General features: G+C 50.4%; 1 protein-coding gene and 1 pseudogene across 1 annotated transcript in view; one reads left to right on the top strand and one right to left on the bottom strand.

Moving 5' to 3' along the window:
• The window catches only part of UBE2L3 (ubiquitin conjugating enzyme E2 L3), a 41,719-nt gene that overhangs the window by 7,067 nt on the left and 28,588 nt on the right, over positions 1-6,064 (bottom strand). The gene's annotated exons all lie outside the window — the stretch shown is intronic.
• On the top strand, positions 1,358-2,580 carry LOC102491488 (transcription initiation factor TFIID subunit 9-like; annotated as a pseudogene).

The following is a 6,064-nucleotide window of genomic DNA, read 5'->3' as shown; positions in this document are numbered from 1 at the left end:
CCCCCCCCCAGCACCTGACAACCACTAACCCACTTTGTTTGCACGGATTGACCTATTTTAGTCATCCCACATACAGTCACATCTTGCTGTGTTCTACACACTTGCCAAGAACACGGAAGTAACAAGCCAATCGCTGCTCTTGGGGAAGTACAAGTCTCGGTGCCTATAAGCCTCCACTCCCGTATCCTCTCTACAGGGCTTAGCTTCCCGTGCTCAGGAACTCTAGGTGGACTCCAGCCCCGTGTCTCAGTGCCACCTGAAAAGGAAAGCCGCCAGGCCAGCAGGTGGCATTGTGTGTGAGGCACTGGACTCCCACACGGCTGACCATGGTTTGAGTCCGAGACCTGGCAGCCTAAGAATCACGCAGCTGGGCGTGTGTGCGTGCGTGCCCAAAATCCTAAGAGGAGAACGGAAGAGAAGGGACTGCTGTGCGGCCACCCCCCGGGGGTTGTTTTCTCACTTTCCCTCTCTCTGTCTCTTTCCAGAGAGGGCACATGCCCTATGGCAAAAACCTTTAAAAAAAAAAAAGAAGGAAAACCACCAACAAAAAGCACAAAAATGCCAAGAAAGGAGGCACGAACAGCAACAGCTGCTCACATCATGAGCGGCCCCAGGACAGGGAGGCCGGAGCAGTGCTGCTCCAGGCGAAGGGCACCTCACCGGGGGCGGAGGGCACCCCACCGTCTTATCTGCTGTCACATGTCTGCAAACATGTTAAGTATTGGTTTTGGGTCACAAATATTTTTAGTGTAAGCAAATCCGTAAATGCAGAATCTGAACAGTGTGTGTGTGAGTGCCAGAAAGAGAGAGAGACAGACAGACAGACAGACAGACAGAGACAGGAGGACCATGGCCTACTGGTTAGGGGAATGATCCTACACGGCCATGGCCAATCAAGATTCGAGTCCTGGAACCAGCAGGTGCTACGGTGGTTCAAGGGCTAGACTCCCACATGGCCAACCACAGCTCACAGCTCACGTTCTGGACCCGGTGGCTTGCTTTCTTACTTTCCTTCTCTCTCTCTAGTCAAATTTTTAAAATAATAAAAGTTGGGACCATGGGGTGGCTTAAATTCAGGTGGGACGTGTGTGCGTGAGTGCCCAAGATCCCCAGAGGAGAATGGAGAAGGGATTGCAGCATGGCCATTTCCCCAGGGGGTTTTTTCTCGCTCTCTTTCTTGTGAACACACAAGGCCTACAGCAAAAACTTCTCAAAAAGAAAGCCCTGAGCTGAGGCACGTGGGCCGTCACTTGGAAGACTATGGTGCTCCAAACACCTTGCTCACCGGTACACCAGGGGCTGGAAAAGCCACAGTAGGCGAAGAACTTGCCTCAAGGTCAGGACTGAAATACACTAATGTGGGTGGTTTAGCTCGAGAAGGCTGATCCGATCACCGGGTATCGTGGAGTCTGGCGAGATGACTTCTCCCAAGAGCGTGCAGAAAGATGCACAGACGGTGGGTGGCACAGATCCCGAAGGGTGTGGGGTTACAGAATGTGAGCCAAGAGTTTAAACCAGATGTTGGAGTTTGCCTTCCGATACCTGAGCACAGTTCTGGACGATGCAAAAATTTGAAGCCACGCTCAGAAAGCTACTGCTGACGCAGATGCTGTGCGACTGGTCATCCAGCGTCGCGCTGGCCAATCCTTTACCTCTCCTCCCCCAAGGGGTGTTCATTAGACATCGCAAGGCAAAGAAATCAAACCCTCTGCCATCGGTCAAGTCACAGTCAGGTCCTAGACTGCCACCTGACAGATACCGTTTAACAGCTCCAAACTGCAGGCTTAAGTCGTTACCAAAAAAGGCATCTACTTCTGCAGGAGGAATAACAGTCCCACGGGGAAGTGTTGGTTCAGGTGCGAGCAGACCAAGTCTTCCCACACTAGGCACACCAACCCCCAAAACCCTGTCTGTTTCAACTAAGGTGTGTGTGGGGGGGGCTCCAGTGTCCCTCCCAGGGCAAAGGTTTACAGTACAGATGCCTTCATCACAGTCCCAGCTGCGAAAGCATCGATTCCTGCATCACTGGCAGTTCAGAATGTTCTCATTAACCCATCATTAATTGGGTCCAAAGACATTCTTATCACCACTAATACGGTGTCATCACATTATACTACTTTTTTTTTTTTGGAGTTATACTTTTTTTTTTTTGGGTTTTTTTTTTTTTTTTTTTTGCTATAGGGTGTGAGCGCTCACCAGACAGAGAGAGAGACAGAGACAGAAAGCGAGAAATCATCCCCCGGGGGGATGGCCACACTGCAATCCCTTCTCCTCCATTCTCCTCTCGGGATCTTGGGCATACACATACAAGTGCCAAGCGTGAGTTTGAGCCACCGGGTCCGGGACTCGAACCAAGGTCGGCTACATGGGAGTCCAGCGACATAGCCATTATGCCAACTGCTGGTCCCTCAAAATACTACTAATGAATCAAGTGTACTGAAAAGAAAGCGTGAAGACGGTGACAACGAGGATGATGACTAAGACACTTTGTGATCTAGCCCTCATGTATGGAATGTGTATACTTGGTCTTAAATCCATTGTACTGAAATTAAAAATGCATGCTCAATTTTTAAAAAAATTTCATCTTATTTAACTTTATTTATTTGTTTATTTATTTTAACCAGAGACAGGCAGAGTGAGAGAGAGAGAGAGAGAGAGAGAGAGAGAGAGAGGGAAAGTGAGAAAGCAAGCTGCCAGGTCTGGGACTCAAACTGTGGTCAGCCATGTGGGAGTCCAAAACCCTTAACCACCACCACCTGCTGGCCCCTCCCATGCTGAATGTTTTCAAATTGTGCTTTAGAAAATATAAATGGTATTTAATGAATAACTATATAGTTAATTATTCTTTTTGATTGAAATACTGGATTTTCTTTTATAGGATTAACAAATGGTTTTTCATCAGCCTTCAAATGTAAAAGATAAATTTATTCATTCTATTGTTAAAAAAAAGTTAAATAAATCATTCTTAAAAAACAAACAAACAAACAAAAAAACCCAAAAAACAAAAACAAAAAACAAACTGCGTCCTGGCCCTGGTGGCTCGAGAAACATGCCAGCCAGGTGTGCACGCATGCCCTGAGTCCCAGTAGGGTGGAGAAACGGAGAAAGGACTGTGGCGCGACCTCCCCACCCTCTCGCCTTCTCTCCGTCTCTGGCAAGCACACCCACACTCTGACAACAGTGGGGAAAAACACAAACAACTCTCTGTGGCCTTGGTGACTGGTTCTTCGTGCATAGCGCTTCCAGCGTCCAGCACGTCACAGCATGAGTCAGTATTTCATTCCCTTTCTCAGCTGAACACGACGCGGACACACCACATTTTGCCTGTCTATTACGAGCCGAGGGACGTTTGGCTACTGCACCCCGAGTTGCGAACATTCGTGCCACAGCTCTGTGCATGCAGTGAAGAGGGGTGCACGACCGTACGGCCATGGTTCACGCTACCGCGTCTGGGTGCGCTCCCCTTTATATCTAGGTACTTTCACTCTACTGCTCACCATCTGAAAGCTGGCGATTCTGTCCCTACCTAATAAAGTCAGTACTCTGGGGCTCACAGGGGTGCTCCTGAGCTGGAAGTGCAGGCTGGACGAAGCGCCAGTGAGAGCTGCACCCGTGAATGGCAACGTGAGCTGGAGGCTGAGAGCTCCCAGGCGGGTCGAGGGCAGTCGTCAGTGGGAACGCTGACCTTCCCAAGGACACCAAGAGATGCTCTGAGGACAGTGGAGAGCGGGAGGGGGAGCGAGAGAGATGGCACGAGTGGCACATGCACTTCGCGTGCTCAGGAAGTGGACGAAGGAACGGCAAGGCATTTTTTAAAAACTTTATTTATTTTAATTTGATGAAAGAGGGAGAGAGAGAGCAAGTGAGAAAGCAAGCCACCAGGTCTGGGACTCAAACTGTGGTCAGCGATGTGCGAGTCCAGGGTCCTTAACCACCATGCCACCTGCTGGCCCCAGGAATGGCAAGGCATTTAAAAAGCCAACTCTGTAGGCTGTGGTGGTTGGACAGCCATCAGGAAACAGGGCAGAAAAACAGGGCCACCCAACGTACGCAGAAACCAGCAAGAGGGAGCAGCAGTGGCATGCTCCGGAGAGCCGCCCTTGGGCCAAGAGGGTCTGAGCAGGCCTGCGGAGCGATCAGGGCCCTGACCCTGCTCTGCCCCAGCATGACTCTCATCCTACAAGTCACTCAGCAAAGGGGCCGCTCCTCCCACCAAGAGGCCAAGTCTAGGGTGGGCCTGTGGCCTAGTGGGAGGAGCTGGATCACGTGGCTGACCACAGTCTGAATAACACACCAGGCATAGGTATGTGCACCCCCAAATCCCACCATGGTGGAGGAATGGAGAGGCACTGTGGCATGGCCACGCCCCACCCTGGCAAAGAAAAAAAAAAAAGGTGAAATCTGTTTCTCCTCTCCTTGAACCCGGACTTGCCGGACCAACAGAACCCAGAAGTGCCACTCTACTACCTCTGTGCCTGAGCCAGGAGTGGCCTGGCAGCTTCTGCTTTTGCCCTGGAACCCTAGACATGGTTTGAAGCTCTCCAAACAAGCCTCATGAAGAAAGAGAGACCACCAAGAGAACAGAGGTGCCCTAGCTGTCACCAACTGCCACACGTGTGAATGACGCCCGCTGTGCACCCGGCCTGCTGAGCTCCCGGCTCAGTACAGCTGCAGGAGTGACACCAGACAGCCAGCTGCAGAACCAGCCAGCTGAGCCCGACCCACCCACAGAAGGAGGCAGCAGCAACTGTTGCTCCTTTTTTTATTTGCAGACGGTTTTGCTACAGGGTACATGCGTGTGCCAGAAAGACAGAGAGACAGAGAGACACAGAGAGAGAAACCACCCCCCAGGGTGCCCATGCCACAGTCTCTTCTCCTCTTGGGATCTTGGGCACGCATGCACACACACCCAGTTTGAGTTTAAGCCACCAGGTCGGGGACTTGAACCGTGGTCCACTACATGGGAGTCGAGTGATGCAGCCATTACACCATCGGCTGGTTCCAACTGTTGCTACTTTAAACCACTGAAGTTTTGAGTGGGTGTGCATGTAAACAGATAACAGAAACACGGGAATGCAGATCAAGTGCCAGACAGAACTTTCCCTGATGCACGAGGGCTCTTCAAGAAGTTCATGGACGGGCCAGCAGGTGGTGTGATGGTTAAGGCGCTGGATCCCACACTGTCAACTCCACCATTTGAGTCTTGGACTGGGCAGTCAGAAAAATATGCTGGGTGCTTGTGTGTGTATGCCTCAAATCCCAAGAAGGGATTGTGCCATGGCCACACACACCCCTGGGGGTGTTTTCTCACTTTCCCTCTCTCTCCCTCCAGTGAGCACATAATCCCTATGGGGAAAAAAAAATCTAAAAAATCCATAGAGGGGATAAACAGTGGCACAATGATAAAATGTGAGGCTGATCGACGTGGGAAGGTTCCGGTTTGCACCTGGAGACCCCCAGCTGGGGAAACTGTCTCTATCCCATGAAAGATTTTTATTTTTATTTATTTTATTTTATTTATTTATTCTTAAAATTTTATTTATTATTCTTCTTCAATTTGATGAGAGAGAGACAGAGAAATACAAAGAGAGAAAGAGAGAGAGAAAGCAAACTGCCAGGTCTGGGACTCGAACCATGGTCAGCCATGTGGAAGTCCAGTGCCTGAACCACACCACCTGCCGGCCCTCTGCTGTAGAAGATTTTTAAAGAGACTGTTTAAGAAGGCCGTGGAAGGGACCAGCAGTTAGTGTAATGGCTATGTCACTGGACTCCCATGTAGTCGACCACGATTCACGCCCCAGACCCGTTGGCTTAAAACTTAAGCTGGACGCGTGTACATGTGTGCCCAAGATTCCGAGAGGAGAGTGGAGGAGAAGGGACTGCAGTGTGGCCATCCACCCTGGGGGGTGATTTCTCGCTTTCTGTTTCTCTCTGTCTGGCAAGCGCACGTGCCCTATAGCAAAAATCTCTCCAAAAAAAAAAGGCCATATGGGAACCAGCAGTTAACCTAATGGCTATGTCACTAGACTCCCACGTAGTTGACCGAGGTTCGCGTCCTGAACTC

Source organism: Tupaia chinensis, unplaced genomic scaffold (assembly GCF_000334495.1).
Source record: "Tupaia chinensis unplaced genomic scaffold, TupChi_1.0 Scaffold000024_1, whole genome shotgun sequence".
Lineage (NCBI taxonomy): Eukaryota > Metazoa > Chordata > Mammalia > Scandentia > Tupaiidae > Tupaia > Tupaia belangeri.
This window is presented reverse-complemented; position numbering and strand designations above follow the sequence as displayed.